The sequence below is a fragment of the Corvus moneduloides genome, chromosome 17 (assembly GCF_009650955.1).
Source record: "Corvus moneduloides isolate bCorMon1 chromosome 17, bCorMon1.pri, whole genome shotgun sequence".
Lineage (NCBI taxonomy): Eukaryota > Metazoa > Chordata > Aves > Passeriformes > Corvidae > Corvus > Corvus moneduloides.
The window spans coordinates 13,650,648-13,678,144 of NC_045492.1; positions in this window are offsets into that span (position 1 = coordinate 13,650,648).

A 27,497-nucleotide genomic window follows, 5' to 3' on the forward strand; every position below is an offset into this window, starting at 1 on the left:
AAGTGCCCCAGCAGGTGCCCCTGGGTTCTCTGTGAGGTGGGAATGAGCAGACACTGGGCGCAGTCACCTGAATTGCAGGGACACTGGAAGAAATCACGGGCATGAGGTGGGATTTGCCTTTGCAATGCAGAATCCCCAGGGAGAGACCAAAACTCACAGGGCTCCATCCTGACCTCACACAAGTCCCCGCAGAGGGGTTGGGGCAGGGGGCTGGTGCCAGTTCACACCAGAGGCTGTTTGGTTTGCTTTGGTGCTGTCCCATCAGCTGGGTGCTCTTTGAAGGCCACATTCATGAACACTTGTAAGAAATGTTTGGTTTAGTGGCCATGGTGGTATTAGGCCAGGGTTGGACTTGATGGTCTTGGAATTTTCATCCAGCCTACATGATTCTGGGATTATAAATTATCGTCTGATTGGGAAATTTTTATTATTGTTATTTGTGCTTGAAGAAACTACAGACCTTCATCAGAGCAGGTGCTCAGTCATCCTGTGCTCCATAAGAAGTAAAGAATTATCCTTCCTGAAAGGCTTGGGATCTGTTCTAAAAGAACCTCATCTGGTGTGCATCCCAAAGGTCCTGAGGAGGAATTTGTAAAGCCAGGGATTGCAGCAGGTGTGGGGAAGGGAAATCCAGCTGTGAGATCCCAGTCTTGGACAAGAATTCCCCTCTGCAGGTCATTTTTCCAAGGCCTGGTGAAAGGAACTTTTTGAATTCCGCAGGCTGCCCTGCCAGGGCTGTGGAATTATCACCAGAACATTCCCTACATCTCACCAGCCACAATAAAGTCGTTTCAGCATAAATCTGCTTCATAGTTGAAATTAGAAAATTACATCCTCTGAGAGAGATTTTAATTCAGGGAAGTGAGGTTGGGTGTTATGGTTTCTTTCTTTTGAGATTTAAATTGATGATTAATGAAAAATAGTATACAGTAGTAAGTCACGGGAAAGAATATCCATCCTGGGAAAGAATGGATGGAGAGAGATATATATATCTCCTCTTCCCCAGGAGTTTGGGCTGGAAATTTCTAGAAAATTAATCAAATAATATGTAATTATGCGATTTCCTACAGATGATGGCACACACAGCAGTGAATGCTTGCCATCCACTGCTCAGAGAGTGGAGAAATTCCAGTGTTCCTCGTGTGTGGATAGGAGCTGGAGGGAAGCAGTGCAGAGGTGATCCCCTGGGACGGGAATGTGCTGCAGCACGTCCCAGGTTCTCCAGCGTGCAGGGGGGGAAGGTGAGCCAGCAGCTTTGTTGGGAGCAGTGGGAAGAGGAGCTGTTGGTTGGTGCCTGTCCCTGAGTCATGCAGGAGGAGTCATTCAGGCTGATTAATGTATTTGCAGGAAAACAACCCCAAAAGGGCTGTGCAGACTTGTGAAGGGTTTTATGTATGCAAACGTGCGTTAGCTGGCAGTGTGGCCACGCCAGCAAGATGTGTCTGAGCAGGTAGGAGGGAACTGATTCAGATTTACTGTCATTTTTTAATTTCTTGTTTAGCTTTGTGTCGGTTCTACACCACCTTAACTCGTGGGTGAAACTGCAGCCAGAAATCCCAGTGTCTGCTCAGGTTGGGATGGTTATTCCAGCTAAATTCCATCCCTGTGCAGGAAGAGGAGCGTGTCATCAGTAGCTCTGTAGGATCCTGGAAGGAGGGGCTTTAGGCTGGGCTGGAGGAGCTGCAGGGTTCCTCCGGGGGCAGCCCCACAGCCTTTCCCTGGAATCTCACCATCAGACACCTCTGGGGCAGAGGCAGCTGGATCTGCCCAAACCCTCCCCAGAGCACCAGGGCTGGTGGATAATTCTGCACGAAAATAGACAAAGAGCCCTTCAGCTCTGCTCTGGGGGCTGTACCTGCAGCAGTGGGAGCTGTGGCACTGCTGACTGGCAAAGGGAGGGTTTGTTCAGGCCCTAAATAAAGAGGTGTGTGTGAGATAGTGTGGGGGGTGGGATAGCAGGATGGATGCACTGCCATGTGTGCCTTAAAATTTAAACTTAGCAATCCATAATGCAAAAGCATGCTTTCTCACTTTATTTTGGTATCTGGAAAGTTTCAGCACTGGCACCATATCAATATTTATTAATGCATTGTGAACCAGAACCTGTGATTATTACTCATGCTATCTCATACTTTACAAGCTTCAGCTCTGAAGAATAAAATCACATCTGCTTTTGCTCTTCCCATATTTTATTCAATGTTTTAACAGCTTTGCCGTAAATATCTCATCCATTATGATTCAGTTGTGACTGTATCAACTTCACATCTCCTGTTTTATTGCTGTCATTACGCTTAAACAACGCACTGTTAATTCTGTTAACTAACAAGTTCATTGTTCTCTGCAGTCAGCAGTCTCTGATTGTTGAGTCCACGGCATTCCAGGCTGTAAATCTCTCCTGGGCACTGAGTGAAGCGTTTTCCTTGGCTTGGAAAATGAAGATATGTCCTTTATAAAGGCTGGTTAATGAAGGGTTAATTGTGATCCCCTGCAATAAAGCTTGCTGGGCAGCTCTGACTTACCAGTAAAAACAGTGATTCTGTTCTCTTCTGCCTCAGCCCCCAGACAACAGCAATTTTCGTATACATTGAGTGTTAAAAGTTGTAAACTTAATGCTGGGGGGAGGAGGAAACCACTCAAATTATGGCCAGAAAGAAAGAGCATTAAAGAATAATGGTAAGTGGTAAATGGAATGACCAACGTGCTCAGGAGTGGGGCGGGAGCTGGGAATGAGAAATGGGGAAGGGAAAGGAATTTCAGTAGATATGAAGAAGAAGCAGAGAGAGTGGATTGATGAGGCCTGGATCTGTGTTTTAAAGAAGAATAGAACAAAAAGGGGTAGAAAAGCAGGTGGAGCTGCTGGTGGGAGCAGTAGAAAGTGAAGTCAGCCAGTAAGGGACAAAACCTGCGATTTAGGAAGGGGAGGCACAAGGGAGCAGAGAGAATTAGGAACCAAGTGTTGAGCGAAGATAAAGGGGCAAAAAAAGTTACTTTAAAATCTGAAGCCTCACTGCAGGCTTTGGGAACTGTTTCAGCCTGGCCAGAACCCTTCAGAGAGAACAGAGGGGAGCCCAAACTCAATCCCCCTGAGGCAGGGCTGGGCCACACCAGTAACACCCAGTTCTCCTGGCCCTGCTCCTGCTGGGATGGGATGGGAGCTCCTGAAACTGGGAAGTGCTGCAGTTTGGCCAGGCTGAGACTGAACCTGTGCAGGGAACAGAACCTGCCCTTCTGGGGAGATGTGAATTCCCCACCACGAGGAAGCCTGGCTTCCTTGAGAAACGTGCAGTCATTTGATCTAATTTTTTTAAAATGTGCAATTCCTAAAGGAAAATGCACCTCACGTGTGTTTTGAAAGCTGTCTCTTGAGAAATCTTGCATGCCTGGTGATCCTTTGAGTTCCTTGCAGTCCTTTACTTGCTGCCTGTCTGTTAGAAATCACTTTAAATGGTTTGAGTAAAATTCACCCATGTTACGTGCCAGGGTAGGATGAACTCACAGGAAATACAGCTCAAATGTAGGTTTTTCCTTTTGTTTTTAATTATAATAAATAGGAGTGGATAAATACAGCTTTAATGGCATATTTTTGATTGAGGCTTTATTGGTTTGTTATCAGCAGGCAGCATGTAATGCCTTGTTTAAATAAGCTGGTTTATAGTTGTTAAATTTCTGTGTAATTATAAATGCATGGCAGGGAATAACCACAGAGAGATGGAGTACTGCCCTTGGAATTGCAAACATGGATAGAGATGGAGACAATTTTACACTTAAGGTCTTATTTAGGAAAGGAAAACTTTTTTTTAAAACTGAGATTTTTTTTTTGTTGTTTTAGTCTTTTTTTATTTGAGAGATTGGGGATGGTGGTGTCCTGTCTGGGATCTGACTTCATTATTTTATACAAATTATGCTACAAGTTGTGTCAGTGCAAACCAGGCAGTGTTTTTTATATTGCAAGTTTAGCTTTTAAGATAAAAAAAAAAAAATCAGGTTTTAGGTCTGTTGGCAAAAGAAATAACCTGAGTGTGCAGAAGGCCAGTTTCTACCTTTGCATCCTCTCAGCTGTGAAGTTTGTTTGTCCATGGCAAGCTTGGGACTGTGTCCCTTTGCTGAGCTCCGTGTGTTTCTGCAGAAGGAATAATTGGGGAGGGAATCCATTAATTCCCATCTCCCAATTTATGCTCAGCATGAGGTGCTGCATCCACCACGCTGCATCTCGGCCCAGCAGCAATCATTTCACCTGCTAGTGCTGCTTTTAAATTAAATTTAAACACGGGACAAGACCTGTATGGAACTGGGATTTGAGTCACAGAAGTGTGCTGGGATCTGCTTTGCTGGTGCTGAATCTGCATCAAGGCTGAAGTGCCCAATAAAACTCGGGAAAAAAATGCAAACCCAGGGCAGCTTCCCCCAGCCTGGGTACCAGCTCGGGATTCAAACCAGTTTGGCTCAAAGTTTGCTCCATTCACTCTAAAAAGCCTTTAATCCTCGTGGAATTGGTTTGGGGCAGTCCTGGAGCTGAAGGACACATGTGGGAGCTCCAGCTTTGACTTTTCACTCAGCCGTAGATTGTGTGTAACCTGAGAGTTCAGCACTCAGCTGTTGTTCTCTGGGTTCTCGTTTACAAGGCACTGACAATAATCATAAAATAATAATAATAAAAAAAATAATAGTAATGATGTCTGAGTGTTTGGAGACCCTAATTTCTTAATATTGCCCATCTGAGTGCTGTCTCAAGAGTGGAGGAAGGTGAAGAACAAAGGGGAGAAGGAAGAGGTTGCCACAGTTCTGAAGGGAAGGTTGCCTCGAGCTCTGCTTTCAGCATTTTAATGCTCTGCGAGATTTTATCCCATCTCACAAGAGCCCTCGTTCCCTTTGTTACAAACCTGTGTTCCAGGGAGTTGTGGGTGGTCTGATCCTCATCTCAGGGCGTGCAGCTCTGGAAGGAAACGCTCAGGAGGTGAGAGGGATTGCGGATCACAGCGCCGAGCTGAGCTCTGCCACGTCAGGATAAACACTGAGGAACCCCGAACGGGAGAAGGGTCCAGGTTTTATCTTGTCTGAACTGAACTAATCCCAGTGCTGCACTTGCTAACAGGGGAATGGATTCTGCAAACCCCGCTGGGCGCAGGGTGGCACTTCCCCTGTCAGTGTTGCCCTTCCCCTGTCAGTGTTGCCCTTCCCCTGTCAGTGTTGCCCAGGCTGCAGGGGGCTGGTGGATTATTTACCTCTGGGAGGGGGTAAAACTCCCCTGTTTGCCTACGGAGTCCATAAGGGAGCAGCTGTGATAAGGTGGCAAACTTGCACTCTGCTCCACTGATGTGGCAGGAAGGAATTGAGCAAAGAGCATTATTCTGGAGCTGGGCAGAACTGTGACACCACAGCGATTATCCTTGAAATCCCCTTCCCCATCTCCTGCCTGTGGCTGCACATATCAGATATGCAGCTTTACAAAGCTGGGTCCGTGCTGCAGGGAGGAGACAGAGGAGCTCTGGGCCAGGATCTGTGGCTGGGTCACAGCTCTGAGCAGGTATTTCCCAGAGGTGACCTCCAGAGTGGGCTCAGCTTTGTGGGCTTGGGAAGGTCATTAATCTATGCCAAACACTCCATCACACGTGAGCCTTGTACCTTGTATTATTTAATTTCAGTCCAATTATTCCAGAAAAAAAACAATTAAGAAAATGAATAATTATAAAAGTAAGGTCAACTCAATTTTCTCTACTAATGTTTTTAGTTACTGGACTCATTATTGCTAATTTCTTTCATAATCTTTGCCATCTAACCTCATTTGTTTCATTGCCAAGTGTCAAGAAGGGAGCATCATAAAACTTCTCTGAAAACAAAGCAGAAAAATCATGACATTTTCGTGATTTCCTGAGAAAGTAATTATCTGTTGTTAACCTTTATGGAAATAATTCTTCTGATCATCTTCAATATTGCTGTTAAATTTCCATCTTTCCATTTCTGATTGCAATTTTCCAAATTAAAAGCGTGGAGTTAGGTAGGTATTTTAATTTCACATCACCTTTTCGTCTAATAGTTCTATTATTGAATTATAAAGTACTTTAAACAGGTTTCCGAACCTAAAAGAAAACTATTTGCCATATCATTTTTAAAAGTAATGAATTTCACAGCACCAAGTTTTAAACATATTTTTGGACTGACTGAATTCATTTGGGCTCATAAAAGTACCTTGAATTTTTCCTGTGATATTTGAGAGCTGACCCAACACAAGCTGGAGCCAATGGGAGACTTTCTGTAGATTTTGGAGGGTGAGAAATCAGGTGGTTTCCTCTAACCTGCAGATCAATATTCAGGGGTAAATGCCCCACTTTTGGGAGCCTTGTTGAATTCAGTGATGCCCTGTGAGGAGGCTCCTGTAGTTAAATTCTCTCTTCTGTTTCCATCCAGAAAACAAAGCCGGAGGAGGAAACCTTGGAAATCAGATGAGAGTGGCAGAGAGGAGGAGTTGGGTTCCAGTGTTTTATTTGCAGTGGATCTGTTGAAATGAATCCAGCTGCCTTTCACTTAGCAGAGATGTGTATTATTATCTCACAATCCTCTTGAAAACTTTAAAATAGCAATTTTAATTTTTTTACTGTAATTTTTTTCCTATTTTCTCGGGGTTTGTGTTCTTTTAAAGAAAATATTCTTGCCTGTGAGCAGTACTTCAGTGTCTGTGCCAGCTACACAGAAGCAGTGATGCACTTAGAATGAAACAGGGCTGAATCTCCTGAATGGTATTGATAGATCCTGGTGAGAAATGGAACAGTGACACCTTCATGGGAGCCTTCCTGATTCCTTACTTGCACAGAAAGCATTCCCTAAGAATGCTGGGGTGCAAAGGAGGCTCCAGGAGATGTTTCAAGGAGCAGCACACCCCCATGGAGATGCCTAAATTAAAAAGGGTGAGTGGGGGTCAGGAGCTGCCTCTCAGTGCTGATGGATTGATGGACATGGAGGGAACCAGAAGAGCAGCCTCCTTGTAAATATCTTTGGCTTTCAGGATTCCAGGCAAAAGGGATTTTCTTTATTTTTCCTACTTGAAATTTTCACTTCTAAATGTAATTAAAAGGCAATTTCATCTCCACCCCCTGCTCTGGCTCAGCTGAGCTGCTGTGATATTTTGGTAGCAGTAGGGTGTTGATTGTCTCCCCCTGTGCAGAGGGGTTGGATTCTGTGTCTGGAATTGTGACATGGACAGGGGAAGGGACACAGAGGAGTCACCACCTGGGTGATTAATACCATTTGTGTGAGGGGGGTTCTGTACAGAGCAGGGTAGGACTGGGAGATCAAAGAGAGATCAAACCTTTAAAATACCATGGAGAGGGACAAGGATTGAGATTTAATTTATCCCAGAATCACTGAGGATGGAAAAGACCTCTGAGACCAAGCCAAGCTTTCCCCACGAGCGTTTCCCTCGCTCTTCCACCTCTCCCTTCCCGTTTACTCTCGCCTGTGTGTCCCCATCTCTCCTCATCCCCCAAGGCTTCCAGCAGCCTCTTCCCTGGCCAGGGAGGTGGGGTTGGGATTGCCCAGGGGTCACCTCTGCCCCAGGCTCACCCCACGAGCTCGCTTGTGCCACGTTGGTGACACCCAGGCCCATCCCACAGCGTTTCCCTCTGCCCGACTTGGAACTGCTGAGCTCCAGCCCTGTGGCTGCACAGACAAATGAAGGAAAAGGAAAAAAACCCAACCATTTTGGTTCTGTGAATCCCAAGTGTTGTGACACCTCCATACAGATTTCCATATTCAGTCCCTTGGCTAAAACTAAGCTCTGGATCAACTTAATATCTGAAAGACTTCCTGCCAGGGATTATATCCTGCTAGGGAAGGGAGCTGGGCTTAGTGAGCTAATAGATCTTTTCTATCTCTAACTACTGCCAGTATGATTATGGTTTTTTAATCAGAAAAATGTGTTGCTGAAAAGTACTGAGATTAAGCACCACAATTGCCTGTAACAAAAGCAAGTTTTGTTGGATGAGCAGAGATCTGATGAATGACATGATTTGAAATGTTTTCATCCTAATGGCTTCCTCTTCTGAAGTTAATTTTTTTTGTCAGTTGCCAAAACATTTATGAGCAGATTTGTGGATAATGACACTCTTAGATGGGGGTTTAAATAAAAATCTGTTCCATTTGCAACCTAAAAGACCCAGCATTACAGCAGACAAATGGGTTTGGAGGCTGATTCTTCTTGTGGCAGTGTAATAGATGAGTTGGGGTCACTGGTGGTGTACAGAGAGCAAGACACAAACTTTTAGGCCAGTTGTTCCTCCCTTGAAGAAGTTTAACAGAGGAAACAATAAATAGATTTAAAATAGAATTTTGTAAGAAATGTTTGCTGTGAAGGGCACGGGGCTGCAATCTAGGGAGGTTCTTGTTCCCTTTGTGAACTGAAAAACAGGTAAAGAAAGAGAAGCTAGCTGGCCATTATGTGCTGAATAAATATCTACATTTAGAGGTGTTCCCTTTGTTCAACATCTGGATCCGTAAAAGGGACAAGAAAACCTATCCTTTACCAGCCCTTTTGAAAAGGAAATTTGGCCTGTGGCTCAGTAGTTGAATAATAGACTGAATAGAATAATCCAGGTTTGTATAAGCTAGGAGAGGTTATTAGGGAGTTGTTTGATCGCAGAACTCTCATGTCAAATAAGGCACCACACAGAAATCCAGACCAGTCAATGATTCACGTGCTCAAACCACGTGTATGAAACAGCAAGCACTCAAATGTGTTCAAAGAGGCTCCTAAGAAAGGAATAAAAAGGGCACAGATCTTGGTTGGTTCTTAAGAACAGCGGGCAGAGATCCTGTGTCCCCCTCTGTGGGGTCAGCCAGTCCCTGCACAGCGGGGCTGGCACAGGTGAGGCCACAGAAAACCCTGGGACAGTCTCTTCCTCTGGCACTTTTCATGGAATCATGGAATCCCAGAATGATTTGGGTTGGAAAGACTTAAAACTCACCCAGTCCCACCCCCTGCCATGGGCAGGGACACCTCCCACTGTCCCAGGGTGCCCCAAGCCCCAATGTCCAGCCCGGCCTTGGGCACTGCCAGGGATCCAGGGGCAGCCCCAGCTGCTCTGGTGCCTGTCCCAGCTGCATTGTCCATGCAAGAGAATCCCTCTAGTTCAGATACTGACAAATAAAGTCTTATTTCCTGTGCTAATTTAAAAATATCAAGCTGCTCCCCTGCTCAGGGCTAGTTTTAGGCTCCTCCTGTTGCACGCTGCATTTATAACACCCCCCAAAACGGCAGCATTGGCAAAATTTGTATTTCCAGACACAGAACTTGGTTGGTTTCTCTTCATGTAAATGCTTATGGGGAGGTATTTGCAATTGCTTTTGTTTTCTTCTCCCAAATTGTCCCTGCATCTGTCTCCTTCATCAAAAACAGGAATGCAGCCCATTTTCCCACTAGGAAACAGGGTGAGACGGTGCACAGTGATTTTGCTTGAAATGCTGTTTACTTTCAGAAGTAATAACCTGAAATACCTTCCCCTACCTGCAAAGTATCAGCTGTTACCATCCTCCAGGATGGCATTACAATTATTTCCTGGTGATAATGTGTATTTTCTGCTCGTGAATTCTGAGGTGCATATCTGCCACGCTTTGCAGGGTTTCTAAAACACATTTGTTGCTCAAATGTCCCAAATTCCACCTTTTCAAAAGCTTGTTATGCTTGATCCGGGCTTTTTCTCCAGCTCCAGAGTCTGGATCACATGAGACTTCAATGATTTCAGTCATTAGAAAAGCTGAATAACATTTTCCTTCACTTCATGAGAGAACTGATAAAAAAGGTAGAAAGCTTGGAAGGCAAATTACAGGAAGTTCAGCTGCTTTGCAGACATCAGTGGCAGCTGAGGCACATTGCAAGTACCTTCAAAACATTCCCTAAAATACTTTTTAGTTAAAATTAGTTATAATTTGTAAAAACACATTTCTTCTTTGAAGTCAGCTGGGTTACCAAGTTCTTTCAACCTGAAATTAGAGAATTAAATCCTGGCTTTGATTAAAGAAATGGTGAAACTCCCCTTCATTTTATCGATGCCAAGACTGCAGCTATAACTACTTAGGAAAAAGAACTTGGCATTCCCGGTTTTACCTACACACCCACCAAGCTCACACAGGGCTGTTTCTCACCATAGATTTTCTAGAGTTTATTTTCCAGGCCACTTCTAAACAGTGTGTGGGAGGGGTTTCCTTTACTGTCCAGAGTACATTCATTCCACTACCCCATAGATTTTGTTCATGCTGGACACTAAATCAACTCTCAAATGCCCACAGGTATCTTCAAAGGCTCCTGAACAAAGAATGGTTTACAAGGGTGTTTTTTGCTTTGCCAGGATGGTGATTTGTTATCCACCTCGTGGGTTTCTAAGCAGACCCCTGCACCGAGTGTTCCTGTTAATGGCCTGACTGTATTTAGCTGGATAAAAACCATTCAGCCCCACGTATGTAATAGTTACATTTCTGTGATATACATACTGGGTAAAAGCTTTCTCATTTTCATCATTTAGACAGGTAGGCTCTGCTAAATCATGTGCAGCACTCAGAGCAGGATGACAGTGTGGTGGGGGGTAAAGAAAATAGCAGGCAACTGCTGCAGGAGGCTTTTTCTGAAAGCCTTGAATGTTTAAGCCCAAAAGAGGCTGAAAATCACTTTCTTTTCTTTTCCTGTAGCAAGTACCTTGTAGGAGCAGTGAGAGGCTGTGCTTGCATTGCTCGTGTCAGGTTGGGCTCCTTGGTGTTGCAGACCTGTCGTACCTCGAACCACTTTGTCTGAGCACCTGTCTGAGATCTGCACCTCCCACAGCCCCGGTCACTGTGCTGTGCACACCTAAAGGAGGTCCAGCTCTGCAAACTGGGAGGCTGGAATCCTTAACTGGTCAGGTCTGACAGATGCTGGCTGGAATTTACTTCCCATCTGCATTTCCCAATCTACAAAATGGAGTCTGTGTTCAGCTCCCTGTATATCGGTTTTGGACCCCACTTGCAGCCTCCACTAACTCTGGGTACCTCCAGAGCACACGGGGCACAACAGAAATGATCCCCCTGAGCCAAATTCCAGCAGTGTGAGGATGCAAGCTCACACTTAACCTGACTGCCCTGGCCTAAACCAATTCAGATCCACCCCACTTTACAGGAGACAAAGTTTGGCCCTCAGGTGGAATTTCTACCCTTGATTATCTTCATTTTCTGCAGTGGATCACACATTTATGCATCTCTGGCCCAACTTTAGCTGCAGTAGCTCAAGTGCCAGAATCAGTTTGGAATAAGAGCTTTCCTGCTCATGATCTTTACCTGGAGGGGGAAAAAATCAGTTCATTATGTGCATAAACAGAGCAAGGATTCCTGTAGGATGAGGGAAACTAATTCAGTGAGCAGTCAGCAGCAGAGCACACCTTTTCCATCTCATTGGTTTCCCCTAAGCTTTTACATCATTTTCTGCTAACTTATATTTCCATTCCTTTTATTTTTAATTTAACATAACCTTTTCTCAAGTTGCAAACATATAATCAGTGAAAATGGCGTGGTTTTCTCTTTTAATTTGTATTCCTTGCCTGCTCCTCTTCTTCCCTAAAGACAGGATTGCTTTTACTGTTTCACGTGCTCATGAGTGCACGTTTGTGCTCTCTTTGTTGTCTTGCACTGTCCCACACACCCTTATCATCTTTAGTATCCCTGTTTTTATCCTGTAGTAGAAATCTTTTACAGGATTCCTTTTTTACCCTGCAATTGTGCTGTTAAAAGGAAAAACAAAAGAAAAAGAGAAAAAGAGAGAGAACCTGTAGCTTACCTTGGAACCTCAGCCAACAGGAGTTCCAATGTGTATCTAGAGAGAAAATGGAAATAATCAATAAATGCACTTTGCAATCTGGTCAATGTCAATGGCATTCATCTGGGTTTTGTCTCAAATGATCAGAATCACTTCACTTTCTCAGTTAGTGGTTGCTTCCTGTTAAAATACAAACAGCATCCCTCCATGGGTGAAAACTCAACCTTTTTATTTTCCATATAATTTCTAAAATTCCCTTGGAATATTCCACAGGGCCTGATTTGTGCCAGCCACGTGTTATGAAGAAGAATATCAGTGTTTTCCTCTAATACCTGAAAAATTCAAAGCCACAAACAGCATTTCTCCAGCAGGTCATTCCCACCTCACCTTAATTGCTGACTCCTGCTGCTGGAATGATGCAGCTTGCCCACAGCCTGAACGTGTCTGTCCTTTCACTGAGGTCATCACAAGTGCTAAATGTGCACATTTCCTCTGTCAGTTTGGGGGAAAAGGGCAGATTATATATCAAGGCTTTACTTTGATGCAGAACTTTCTGTGAGACGCGTCACCCAAATAAACCCTGGAGCCTGTCCCATTGGGAATGGGAACTCATAAATACAGAGTCAAAGCTCATTGGCCCCCCAAGCCCCAAATATGATTATTAATTGTCTTACCTAGAGGTTTGTGACTAAAGTTGTTGTTTTAATGAAAAGCCTTTCAAATTGCTCTTTAAAAGGATATGCTTCACCACTTTTATTAGTTGTTAACTCCATTTTTAACTACCTATTGTTGCCAATATCCTCTTAGCTTGAATACAATCTCTTTTCCAAGCGACTCTATCCATTTTTAGTTCATTGATTCACTGGTTTGGCTTTTTTATTCTTCCCTGGATTTCTAAAGCAGGAGAAGTTAAAAGAAATTCTTAATTGTTTACTGCATTGTTTGGGTACTGGTATCAGCATTGACATCTGGAGGAATATAAACAGATTTGAAAGACTTTTCCTTGTTGGTGTACTGAAGGGAGCTTTGCTATATTAAATGGATTTAAGTTTCCAAATATGGGTCAGATAAACTGAAATAATCTTCCCTGAGTTAATGTTGTTCTTTCAGGCTACTTATATGTAGGGGGTTTTTGGTATTAAATAATGTCTGGAGGCCTCAAACAGCATCAGATTCTGATATCATGGGGATCACTGGTTAACCCTACAACAAGGGCTTGGTTTTTACTCCACTGTGCATTAAATCTGTGTCTTGGAATTGCTGTTACTCGCACCACAACTTCTTTCCTTCCACGGCTGAATTTTGAGCTTTGCATTTACCCAAACTGCTGGGAATTTTGTGGGGTGCTTTCAGAGAGGAGAGGCAGATTTGTGAGGCAGTCAGGTACCCCAACCTCAGACACACCCAGCTGTGACAGAGCTTCCCCAAGGAGCAGGGGTGAGATCCAAGATCTGTTCTTTGGGTCTTACGTGTGAGATTCCCATGGTATGTGTGTGGTTTTTCATGGAGAAACAGGAGAGGGGCTTGGGATTCACCATGTAGCCTTTGCCAACAGAGGGATAATTCATAACTAATTCATTTCTCTCGAAATTCCTGTGTTTGGATGCCCACAGCTGCACTTCTCTGATGTGAACAAGCAGCAAGTGGCGGTGGTTGTGGGCAGGGAGGATCTGCTGAGGTTTCAAACTGGTTTGTGTGGAGCAAAGCCCTCAAACTGGTGTGAACATCATCAGTCCAGGGCATCCCCACGCAGCCTGGAGGGAATTCAGGGCTCAGCCAAGCCCTGACACTGTCCCCTCCTCCCAGAGGTGCAGCCCTGTGGGGTTTTTCCCTTGGCAATCCATAGGAAGGTTCCATTTATTTTCTATAACGTCGAAATCATTAAAAGAAAAGCTTTGAGGTGCAATGTGAGAGTGACAAAGATAATTACCGTTTTAAAGCCTTAAGAGGTTTCATGCATCATATAAAATTTTTCATTCCACCACCAATTTAAATCAATTACGATCTTTAAATCTATAATTGTGCTATTTAAAGCATTTTAAAGGGCACAATGCATGTGGTATTTCACTGTGTTCCCGAGTATTTTCACAACAGATCTATTTATTGTGTGAAAGCATCTAGAGGCTATTAAAAGCTGATCAGAGGCATTATTAACTCTTTACTCTGTCTCCTTAATGCAAGAAGCAGATATGCTTAAGCATTATTTATCACTTAGTCTCAGTTGTGCTGAATTTCTCCGCCTTTAGTCACAATAATTGTGGCAAAGCCTGGAATAGATCATGCAGAGTGTCCTCGTCATGCCAGACCAATGACTCCTCTGTGCTTGGCTGAGCAGGGATTTGCTTTCCTACTGCAACAAGGCAAAGAAACAGAGACTTTTCTAATTTATTCTTTTCATGCTGGATCTAGATCACTGCACAGGTAAAGATGGGGCTCTGTACTCTTCGTGCAAAGCCTTTTTCCTCTCCCTGTGTTTAGTTTTTATCGAGGGGTTCACCCTCTCTTTAAGCTACTTCATTATTACTCTTCTTAGGAAAAACTGTGGTTGTCTTTTAAAATCCTAAACCGGAAGTTTCAAGTGAATACAGTTTTGGTGAGTTTTATCATTTTTGTTTTAATGGAGGTTAAGACATCTGACATTTCTAAATTCATACAAAAATTGAATTTCTGATCAACATCTTTTCCTTCAACTTTGCTCCACTGAGATTTGTAACTGTACAAAAATAAGGAAGCACAAGTGAAGGACTGGAAGTCAAATTAAAATATCTCTGTAACTGTTTTTTTTAAAATATGGAGAGTCGAGGGGCTCCATATTTCCAGTAATTCTAACAGCAAATCTTGGCTGCCCCACTGTTTGTATATTCAGGATTAAAAACAAAGAAAAAACCACACACCCCACCCAAAACCAGCGACCCAAAAAAAAAAGAGGAAACAATACGCTCTGTCTTTCATTAGTAATTACTGCTGGTGAAAATTTGAGATATTCCCACGTCCACATCACTGCAGCTCAGATGGTCATTAGTGCAAGCTGATGGCAGTAAAATACTCTTCAAATAATTAGTCAGCTTTTGGGGAGGGCCGAGGGGAGGGGAGCTGCTTGTTGGTTTTCAAACATTATTTTAAGGGGGAGTTTTGTTGCTCTGTGGGCAAACGCCAGCCCCATTTTTGACAGGAATCTCCATTATCACAGAAACAGTTCTGAAACTGCTGAATGAGTGGACATGGCCTGGGTGTCTTTTTTATAGAAACAGAGCTGTGGGTAAAGTGCCTCTGTGGTGCAGGGAGTGCTGCTTGGAAAGATCCTTTTTTTCCTTTAATTCCAAACCCAAATAGCCCGTAGCACCAACAGCAAAAACTGGTTTCCTTCTTAAATTACTGGGATTCACCAGTTCACGTGTTCCCCTGGAATCAGCAGAGGTGAGTGCATTTGCTTCTTAAAGAATAGGCAGGATTTTCAGTACTTAAAAAGCTAATAAATCAAATAAATACTAAAGAAGGGGCCCTGCACTCTGCCTGCCCCGGGGAAAGGATTGTCCTGTCCCCAGGTAACAGCCTGGATGTGTAAATTTTGATTCTCTGCCTCAGTTTGTGTGATTTGGAGAGGAACTGATGGGAGCTGATGCTGTGCAGAGCTGAAACAGGGATTGCTGAGCTCAGAGAGGCACAAATTGATTATTTCCCAGACCTTCCCAGGTATCTGTGGGGTCAGTGCCCAAAATGCAGCTCCCCAGATGAATTTCCCTGCGGTTTGCTGGTGGTGGGGTTTGTCCTGGGGGAGGAACCTGGCCCCGAGCTGAGAGCAGCAGTTCTGGGGCAGGCAGGACACGAGGGAGAGCAGCGTTGTCCTTGCACTCGCAGGGACACAAACCCCCTTCCATGAGCAGCAGTGTCACTGGAATTAATCGTGCCAGGCACTGAGATAACGCTGTGAGAGCTCTCCCCACACAGCACAGGGGAAATTGGATGCAGCACCTTTTTCCAGAGGATTTCCTCTGGGAGCATTGGCTGGAGGAGCTCATTTGAAACCATCCCCTGGCTGCTGCTTTGTACCAAGGGGAGGATTTCTTCATGTTCTGACATCTCCAGCACTGACTTGCATGGAAGTTATAGCGCAGGGAGGCGAAAAACTGGAGAAGATGCTTCCAAAAGCAGTGTGTAACCTCAGATGTGCCCACATCAGTTGGTTGGTGGGTTAAATATTAGTTTCTAACCCTGTTCCCGTTTGCCAGACTTTCAGATTGCAGTGGGCTACTCCCAATAAGATTTATCTTTTCACGCTTATTAAAAATAGAGCAGATTGATCTGTTAATCCTGCAGGTCCCTGGCTCCTGGCTGCCAAAGACACTTTATTTTCCTTGCTGCTTTTCCCTCACGTGAGGAATTTGGTGCTGTTCTGGGCTGTAACAGCAGAAGGTGTCAGTTCCCCTCCTGCTACACAAACTAGGAAAAGCTCCAAATTGAGTCAGTGTGGCAGGTGAGGGGATTTGGCCGTGATTGTGCATCCCCTGGCACTGCCAGGATCCAGTCCCAGCTCTCTCAGCACATTCGGTGCCATCGCTGGGGGCTGTGCCACACCCGGAGCCTCCCTGGGCTTCCTTTTCCAGAGGGATTTTGAGCTGGACAAATTGACTCCCTCACCTGGGCAGTGCAGAGGGATTGAATGAAGCTGTGGCTCTGAGAGGGTTTCTGCAAAAGGCCCAGACCATTAAAACTGGAATAAAACAGATGGTGGAGAGCAGAATTGGATCTTTGGGGATCAAAGATATTGATACCTGAAGTCACTGCATTAAAAAGCAGCAAAGAAACCACAAACCTCCAGAAGGGGAGAGGTCTGGTGTTAAAAACCATCAAGGCTGGCATATATGGGGGAAATCGAGGTTTTATTTTTAATATGGTTCTATGAGGGCAAACTCAATAAAGTTGTTGGTGTTGGAGGTTAAAAGCAACAATCTCCATAATGAAAATGCCATCCAAGTGCAATATTTCACAAAAAGCAAAAAAAATCCCTACCCTGCGTTAAAAATATTTTCCTCCCAAAGTATCCAGAGAACCAGCCCAGTAAATAATGTCACTACAGGCTAAATAGATTTGGAGATGATAAGGCTTTTATTTTTGCAATAATAGTAGCAAATAAAAAAAGGCCATTTAAAATCTGAACAATGTTTTTTATGTTCAAATAACAAATATAAATTTCTGAGTGGTTATCTCCATATTTCTTAATGGTAATGCATTCCCAGTTCTAACTCCAGCAAATACCCATTTCCACTCCAGAATTAAGTTATCCTATAAAGTAACAGCAACTGATAGGAGGAGTTTATAGTGAATATAGAGATTATTGATCTTAATGCACAAAGGATCCATAATGCAAACATCAGTGGCAAAATATTTTTGCATCTTATTTTTATATTTATTTGGAAAGTCTATAACTGCAATGGCTTATTTGACTAAACTGAGAAAAAGTACAAAATGCTTTGGAATACTCTGAGCTACAAAGGTAATAAGTGCTTAGATTATTGGATAAAATGTGATTTTCTTTGAGTAGCATACATCAAAAGAATCAGTTTAGGATTTCTGAGCATCATCATTGAAGAATATTCACCTTCCTGCAAGTGCAGCAAAGCCAAAGCATCACTCAGAGCTCTGTGCTAACAATCAGAGATGGACAAACAACCAAGAATGATCAGCCTACAAAGTAATCTGATTTTTATCCACAGGTCCTCAGCTACCCTGACCAGCCCCTAAGCAGCCCTTTTAGACACACATGAAAAGCAGTGAGACATTTACAGGGGAACAGCTCCACTTCCATTTCCCAAGCTTTTTTTTTTTTTTTTTTCTGCAAAAGAAATCACTGTAGGAACATGAGACTTTTAAACTCACAAAAATAACTCAGCCTTGCCCTTTTAAATTGTTTCCAGTGACAACCGAAGTCACAGTGGCATTTGTTCCTGCAGATCCCAGCACACACATGTATCCATAATGATCCATCCTTCGGATGGCACAGTTCTTCTGTGCTTGCTACCTGTCAGGCTTGTACTCCAGAACCTTGAATATCAGTGACTCACTAATGTTTTATGATATTTTACCTCACTTTATGGTAGTCATTTATGACAAGACCAGAATGACATAAACTGCCATAAAGCAAAGCAATGCAATCACACAAATGACCATAAATCAAGATAGCAACAGAAAAAGGTCATAAAAAGGGAAGAAAATTGGAGAAAACAACATTTGAGTTCAGATTCCAAAGTCTGGAGTTAGCAGCACCGAACTTCAGGACAGATGGATGTGAGCAGGCAGAGAATTCAGTGTTCCACTGATACCAATCATTTTGGGAGGCACTGACAGTGATGCATAGATGGGCTTTCGTTACTTTTAAGGCTGTTATGAGGTAAAAAGAGTTTATTGCAAGTGTGTGAATGGGCTTTTTTTCTCCTGTGAAGTTATCTGAGCTTTGTCCTACACCCCAAGCAATTCCCAGTTTGGATGACCTCTGGAACAGCTCTTCTATAATCTCTGTTTATCTTTTGTTTTACATCAAAAATGCTTTCCTGGTAATCAAGTTGGCCACCTCTAACAGAACGGGGTCATGGTGCTCTTCCCTTGGAAGGCTTTTCTTGGTGTGAAGGGGCAGCTCCCAACCAGGGTGGGAGCTGGGATGTCCAGGGTGGTCAGTGGGGATCAGACGGATTTAGGATTGTGGGTGGGGCTGGAGCTGGATCTGTGGTTTTGTGTGAGGTCCCCTTGCTGATGGGGACAAGAGCAGGACCAGATGACATCAGGGAGGACAAGGAGCTCCGGATTGGAGCCTAATGGGGCAGCAGGAGCTGTAAGCAATGAGGTGTAACGGGACGTAAACCACACCTTAAAGTTATACCCCCATAAAAATGAGAAACTGCTGGTGGTGCAGATAACAGCATTTATGAGGAGAATTTATGGGCTGCTCATGTGGTATAAATATATACAGTACACAAACACCAGTGGGAATAAATTCCACCGGACAACCCTGTTATTTTAACAGTAACCTTGAAAATATTATGTTATTTAACTGTAGAAAGTGTTAAAGGAACAATACATCATTTAATCCCCTCCTCTCCCCTGTCCAGCTCACCTCTGTTTTAGCAGCCATGGCATTGTAAGAAGTGCATTAAGATAAACACTGATAGTTAATTGCATTTATTTTAACAACCTCATGCTTCTCCATCCACCCCCTTGTGCTTTCAGCCTCTTTCTGAAGGAGCTGAAGTGCTTGAAAAACTCTGAGGACATATTTTTATCCCCAGTCTTGATCCAAGACCTCTAATTCTTCCCCTGATCTGTTTCTCCCTTCCTGAAGTGAGTTGCTTTCCTCTTTCATAGTCTCACTTGTGCTCACAACTGCCAGAACCAATTCTGATCATTTCTTTAAATTCTTCCTTGTCAGAGGACACCAGAGTAGTAAATGGAGATGACAGAAATGTAGCAGATAAGCCAAAAAAAAAACGAAAAAACAAACTCAAAAACCCCAGAGCACTTGAGCTGAGCAAGTGCCTTTGCAGGGAGCCGAGCTGGGGAGCCAAGATTTGAGGGGTGCAGCACAAGGGATGAGCAGCTCCTGTCCTGCCTTGTGCCTCCACGGGGCTCTGTGCTCAGGGACAGTTTGGTTCCCGTCTTGTCCCTCTGCAGGACAACATCTGGAATATTTGGGATCGCTCCAATTCCCTTTGGAAAGGTCCTGTCCAGAGGCAGGATGGTTTCACCTGCGAGTCCCACCCTGGCAGAGAGGGAGGAGATGCCAGCAGGGCAAGGGCTCTGAGGTGGAAGGGACACACGGAGAAGGGGTTGGGGATCCATGAAGAGCTGCAGTGCCCGGGTGCTCCACCTTGTCTTAATTCCCTGTTAATTCCCTATCCAGAGCAGGAGACAGCATTTGGGAAAGGAGAACGCCATACCCTGCACTTCAGGAGGAAATTTGTTTGCCTTTCCAACTCTTTCCAGCTCCAATTTTAGGAGTTATTCACCAAGGTGTAAATTCCCTTTCTCTGCCTGTGCTCTTGCTGCCAAGAAAGTAAACTAGGACAAGTTAACAGAGTGATCCAAGAGGAAAGGAAAAGCAGGGATCTTAATTTTTGATGCAGTCTATGTGTTCTCATTATTACATTGTCTGTTTGTATTACTTTTGATTTATAATGTAATTGGGGAACTATAGAAATGTTAATGGGAAAGATACTGTTCTGAATATGACAAAGTTGTTTACTAATTGTTGCCTTTAACTTGGGCTAATTTTGTAGTATTGAAATATTTAAAAATGTTTTATTTCTTTATTTTTGGGTTGTCGTGAAAGCGTTGTTTGGTTTCAACTCCATCCTCAGACGGGCTGAGCTCCCTCCCCCTTTAAAAGTAGGAAAATAGTGCAAATTAAAAATTTGTTACACTGGGGTTCAATCTCAAACCTTTAGGCAAGCCCATCCATTTTGTTAAATATTTAGATGAGAAATCGTTGCTTGGCTGTTTATTTATTTATTTTTCCAACATCCACCGTGCTGCTCATTATCTTAGGGGAGATGGAGAATATTGCAATGATTATTAGTAAGCCTGGTAATGAGATTACTGAACCATTTGCAGTTGACTTTTTTTTGTGACGAGTAATTACAGGGGTTTATTTACAGTGCCTTTAGAGGGTTTGGTTTTGTTTTTGCCTTTTAATGATTCACATTTATATCCTTTGTTCTTCGTGGAAGGGATGAGATTGTATCTCTGGGTGTTCTGCATTTCTCCCTTCCCAACCCTCCCCCTGAAATGAGTGTTGCACTTCAGAGGGAAGAAAGCAGCTCTTATCCAGCCAAGTGATCCCCATCCTGAAAGCTCTTTTATACCTGAGTAATCTGACAGATATTAATTGGGAATACTCAGGTAAATAGGATTATTTGTGCATTTATCCTGGGTGATTCTCCCAGCCCGTGCTCAAGTCAATGGAGAGAGTCTCATCGACTCTCTTTGGCCTTGTCTGTCTCGTAAACGTGATTTATTAATAGAAAACAGTGGAAGGGAAGAGCTGCTCTGCAGGCCTTAAATATCTCATAACTGGGAGTTGTTAAGGTTGGTCACATCATTGTCACATTTATTACTCCCATTCCTGACTGTTACCCACTTTTCCACCAAAGCAACTGTGAATTCAGCTGTGATTTTAGTGGAGGACTCCTGGTATGGAGGGGGAAAAGAAGAAGAGAAGAGATTTGGGGCAGTTACTGGGAACAGGTACAGGAGAGTCCTTGGGGAAGAGGGAACTATGGAATAAAGATGCCCTGGTGCTACAGGACAGAAGCCTTTATTTAGAGAGCACAAGGGTTAGACATGTGAAAATACAACATCTTTGTTTTCCTGGTGACTCAAAGTCTGTAACATCGAGTTAAAGGTCTCCCATTGCCTCAGTGGGCTCAGTTTCATTGTAAGGCAGTGACACCTTTAAAGCTCTTTCTGCCTCCTTGTTTTGCCAGATTTTTTTACAATAGGTTCAATTCTAAATTCAGGTAGAAAGATGTAAAAATTTTATGCACCCAGCTTTAATCACCTAAATAGGGCACAGGCAAAAAAATGAAAATTGGGGCTAATATATAACATTAAAGTTATGGCTCTAACCCAAGCTATTATTTAGAAATCAGTGGGACGTTTCATTTGTAAAAATTGCAAGTTCTGGGATTCCTTTCATGTTCAAAAGCAGATCTGTGTTTAATACTTGAAATTTATATAAATCCACAGTTAAAATGCCTTAAATGTAAGATTTATTTTTTCCGTCAGCAGCAAGCAAGCCACTTGCTGTAAAAACCCAAAACCACACAGAACATTTCAGTTTAGCTGCAAAAAAATTGGAATGTAAAAAAAAAAAAAAAAAAAAACCAAAACAAAAGGACAAGAAGCTCCAGAATAATTGCATTTCCTTGCAGAATAATGCCAAAGCTAAAAACTTGTTTATTTTATCTCAGGAAGTATCTGTTGACTGCTTCATTACATCAAGCATAAAACTGCACCACAAAAGCATCCATGACTTATCCAAGGGAATTTAAAGCCAGATCCCAACCACCCTGGCTATAGCAGAAACCCTTTCTGCAAATGACATGGAGCAGTCTGTGGAGAGTCAGTGGAAGGGAAGGAAGATGATCACTCCCAGTATGTAACTCACATTCCAGCCATGAGCTGTAATGCTGAATCCACCCAAGCTAGGATTAAGAACCCAACACACCCCTTTATTTTTGACCTGCCACGTTTATGCTCCTCTGAGCCGAGGTTATGTGAGCTGGCTCACAGCACTGCTGCATTCTGCTCCTTTTCTCTCTAAAAGCACATGAATAACCTCACCTGAGGTGCACAAGGCAGTGACAGCCACCACGTACACACTTGATTTCTGAAGTACTGCATCACAAAGCCAGAGAACCTCATTAGAATAAACCCTTTCTTAGAAAGGAAAAGGTCCAAAAAACCCCTATATTGAACAACCAGGGTTAATTGCACTCTGTGAAATTCCAGATTCAGCTAAACTGCCATCACCTCGTTGGGATAACTTGTCACACTGCTGGAATTTAAGCACCAGTGATCTACTGAGAGTAAACATCCTTATGCACAGTGGCTAAAGGATGGGCACCCTGGGGTTTCTACCAAGCCTCCACGACCATATATTGATGCTGGGCTCGTTCCTTTCCCTGGTTCTGAAGCACAATTAATCATCTCACTAAGGTGCCCTGTGTGGTCCATAATTAATATTATACATGGACTTGGGAAGAAAGCTTTGGGAGGGATCTGGATGATCCCAAAGAAATATGGCACCTCCTTTACATTCAACAGCGAGCTGGAGTTGAGTCTGCTTGGTGGAGATTGAGCTGCTCCAGTTTGAAAGATGAGGAGTGATGACAATGTTTCTTTTTCACCCCTTGCCCCCAACACTTGCAGTATTCTCTCTGTTCAAACACTGCCCCAGTGCTAATTTTTGCCAAAAGTGAAAGAGAGGGTGAAAAATCATTAATTCAATTTCTCACTGGTTTGCCTCTGGTGATTGCTGTCACTTCAGGTAATAGCTTGTCTGTGGTTCTGACCCAATTCTTACACCAGTCCCTCCATACTCAACCAATTAATCTAATGGTTCATTAATTGCAAACATCTGAAATCATTAGAACCTGATTGAGCACAAAAGCATCAAATCCCGTGAAGCTGTGACTGCTTAGCCAGCAAATGGTCTCATTGCAAAGGAATGTCAATGTTTATAGTAAATGTAACCTAAACTGGGGTGTTCATTGACATATCCCTCCATTTGTATACAACAGCTCTGACATCTATCAGTTCAGGAGTGCATGATTTATCCACTGCTATATCCTGGAACTGACAAGCCAAAGATTACAGCTTAACCTACATGAAAGCAGAGGCTGTATGTATTCCTAAAATAAATATTTAGTAACTGACAAGCTCTGGTTAATATTAATTCCTGATAGAAAGCAGTCAATTTAAGCTTACTTCATGCCAAAATCTATTTGTATTTTGTAAATCATTTTTCGTGAATATAGTCTAGGGAGAATGTGTAAGTGGGGGTGGGTGGCTGCAGCAGTTGCATTTTATATCTCCCACATCTGCATTAAGGAGAACCCTTCGTGTGCCAGGGAAGCGTGGAAGGGCACACACAGCACTGGGAAGGGGACTGGAAAATGGAGGCTTAATTAAGTGAATTTAGTGAGTGTGAAAGATGCCAAATTGGGCATTCTGGAGCATGAAGCCTCCTGTTCATCCATGGGGGACCCAGCACAGGTAGCAGTAAACATCACTGCCAAGTGGCATCAGGGGCACCTCTGTCACCTTGGTGTGGAGACAAGTGCAGACCCTGTCACGTGTACCCACAGGGTCTGCCTGGGATTTTCCTCTTTTTCTTTGTTTCTTTTTAGTGCTCTGCTCTGGTTGACAAGGTGGTGATTGGTCAAAGGCTGGACCTGATCTTGGAGGCCTTTTCCAACCTCAATGACTCTGTGATTCTTCTTCTGTTTGTTTTTAGAGGCTACTGATTGTCCTGCTGATAGATAAATAGGGAAAGAGATGAAAATGTCCATTAGGGTGTTCCTGAGCATTGGCACCCCCCAAAGTGTTTCTGCCTTGCTGCTCTGGTGACAGCTGCCTTCCCACAGGGTCCAGTCTGGGGCCACTTGTCACCACTGTCGCCAGCATGGCTGTTGTAAAGGGGGAATGATATTTTCCTGTTGAACACATGTTTTGATAGATGTCTTCACAGGAAAACTCAGTGGGCTGCTCAGTTTATGGTTACAAGTGTGAAACTTTGTGCACAGTGCAGATGAGAGTTCATCCTGCCCCTGCACGGGGCAGATGCTGAGTTGGTGATGCAACAAAGGTGAGCACTGTGTGTTCATCAGACAGGATAAAATCGTGACTACACTTGCCTAGGTCTGCATTTTAGACCCTCAAACGACCTCTAACATAAATGTGTGTGTGAAACTCATCCCTGTGCTCCTAAAAGCCCTCACTGAGCAGAAGGGAAAGGACTGGGTCTACCCTTCCCAAACTGCAGTCACAGTAAGCACCCCCACAGTCATGTGCAGCACTGAAATATTCCCATTTAAAAGATGGATAATATGGGTGCAGAGTGATACCAAAGTGCTTAAACAGCTGTCCATGTGAGCAGGATCCTTCTGCTCCTGCACATGACAGTGGGGAAGGCTTGGAGAGGAGCAGGGAGAGCCAGGGCTGGGGCTGCTCAGGGAAGGAGCAGGCTGTGTGCTCCTGGCAGGAGATGAGCAGTATCAGTAGCCCTAATGATCCAGGGCAGTGGCCTGAGGAAGTCCTTGGAGTGTGGTTTCCTTTATCACTTTTACTGGGCTGCCCTTTGGGAATGAGTTATGATCTGCTGGTTTGATCTTTTGTATTGTGTGTGGGGTTATTGCACCTTTTAGTTCCTGACAACAGTAGTAAAGCTGCCAAGTATTACTTAAAGTGTGGGAATGTTTACAAGAACTCAGCAAAGGAGAGTGCCTGGTGTTCAGAGGGCTGAGAGAGCAAGAAACATCATCAGCCACCGGCCAAACGGGGTTCTGGGTGCAGCACCTCGCTTTGGAATGACCTTTTCCAGCTGCCAGAATGGGCCTGTATCAGAATCCAAGGGCCAGGAGCAATGTAAATCCTGAAAAGCACAATTCCAGGATGTATCTGTGCTTATTTTCAAGGAGAACTGCATGTGATTCTCTATATTCCTCTATGTTCCCATCTGCTGTGGAGTTATTGCAGATGAAATCCCAAAGCATGTTTGTTCTGAACATGAAATTTTCGGTTTTTGACAGTGTTCTAATGGAATCATAGTTCAAAATATTCCGTGAAAACATTACACTCCCCCATCATTAAGGTGAATTTTGTTTGCATGCTCTTTTCCCAGAACACTGATGTTAATTTTTGCTTAACTTTAGTCTTACAAGGTATGAAGCAATTTAACAGACTCGGTAACCTTTCATTAAAGTTCAGTGCAGTACTTAAGCATGTTGGGTGCATTAATTGTTAGCTGACAGCTATTGTTTCTGTGAAACCCTTTTGTAGGAAAATTTCTGCTTGATGGATTGGATTTTACAAAATTTGCATTTCACTGAGCCAGAGTTAACTGGTACTTAGAGCTACAGTAGATATTTAAATTGGAAAACAATCATTCTTCAGACTATTGTTAAATATCTGTTAAAACTATGAAACTTGTTTAGTATAAACTTGGTTCTGGAGCTCATATCCCTGCAGTGTTGGCTTTGACACATCGTTACAACAAAACTGGATTCTGTTATAGATAGAACTGAAATCTGCACCCAGTCCTGAGTGCTGGCACAAGGGAGAGCCAGGAAAATCAGCAGTTGTATGTGTTTCTGCAGCCGTGGTTGAGAGCTGGAGTCAGATAGATGTGTTTCCTGCTGAGGATGCTATTAGGTGCTGTAATGCAGGGTGAGCAGCTCTCCGAGGTGCTGGGGAGCGTGGAATTTCTCAGGTAGTAAACTCGGAAGACTTTAATGGATTAGCAGAGTTTTCCTGGCTACTGACTTTGCAGTGACCCTTGCATGCAGCAGACTGAGCTCCCAGAGCTCTGCACCAGCCAGAGGAATATTGGAGCAGCAGGGGTTTTTCCAGTTCCCTCACTGGGGTTCGGCACTGGGGTAGCACCAGCACCGAGACACTGAGAAAGGAGGGCAACACTCCAAATCTCTGAAAACGAGGAGGAGGAGGAGGAGCTGACAGTGATAAAAGAGGGGTGAAGCACCTTGGGAAGAACATGAAAGTTCTGTGTTTGAGCCAGTTGGTTACAGGTGCTCCAGAAGAGAGAGCAGAGCAGCTGGCAGGGGCTGTGTTAAAAATAAGAACTAAAAGAAGGCAAAGCTCACACAGCAAATGAGGACATCAAATCTGAAGGCATCTGGCTCATTATGTTGACCTACAGTGAAGATGCTGAGAGAGCTAAGGACCAAGAAAGAGGAAACCAAATTGTCCAACAAAGAGGATGAACTGAGCTGAGGGAGGAATTACAGAGCACAAAACGTTCCTAAATTGCTAAGATCGAGTAACACAGAGACATTTATTTAAAAGTGTGGAGCACTGGATCTGTGCTGTTGTATATACCCTGATTTTATCACTGATCCACCAGCATTAGGAGCAGTAGAATTTCTTTTTATTTCAATACACATCTGTGCATCCCCTCTGATCACAGCTCCATCTTTCCTGGTTGCCAATACATCCCTTATATTCAGTGAAACCTGGTGAAACAGGAAGCCAGGAACATTTCTGAAGAGTCATGACCATAAATGTACAAGTAACAGCACCAATATTGTAATTTTTTTTTTTTACTTAAGTTGTTAAAAATGTAACACAACTTTTCAGTAATGACAGAATAAATTAATATTTTCTGATTATGTCAAAGATCTGAGTAAAAGTTGAGTTCATGCCTACCTATCAGTAAATTAATTACGTGCTGTAATTTGGTAAATTTAGGTGACTTTAACCACTGATCTTGGATGCTTTATTAAATACAGAAGAGTAGCAAGAAATTCCTTAGATCATCAGTATTATCTCATCAGGAGTGGAAAGGGAATGTTACTCCCTTCCATATCCTAGAAATCTGATGGGGAAGGGAGAGAGACAGACAGAGAAGTGAGTTAATTATTCAAGAAGGAGTTTCCTCTTCAGCAAATTCCTCTCTCAGCTCAGCCCAACCCTGTCATTACATGGCTTCTAATTTTAGGAAGAATTTGGGTAGCGGGTCAGAACTTTAACATTTCACTGCAGAGTGCATGTCACAGAAAATGGTCAAGTATTTTCACTTCTTCATTAATTAAGGGTCTCATGGTGAGATCTCACACCCCCAAGTTCTTTGTGTGCTCTCTTTCTTCAAAAATGTTCTTCATTTTTATGCTCAAGAAGGGAGAAAGGAGAAATAACTCAATAATGCTGCAATTTTAGCAGCATCCACCCCACTGTCCTTTCCATTCCCACGAGTCCATTATCCCACAGGTCCCCTGCATCTGTCATGGATGGGAACGAGCCCCTTGGGTGGAATTCAATCAATACCTTGACCTTCAGCAAAATCCTTTGTTTGCATCAAGTAGACAATGGAAAAAAACCCCATATTAAATGGAAAAATAGCATTTTCATGCTAGGTAGGATACAGAATCCATGGGTGCTAAGGTTGGGCACTGCTTGGGAAATGGAGACAGTGGGGCAGAAAACATGGAAATCTGAGTTA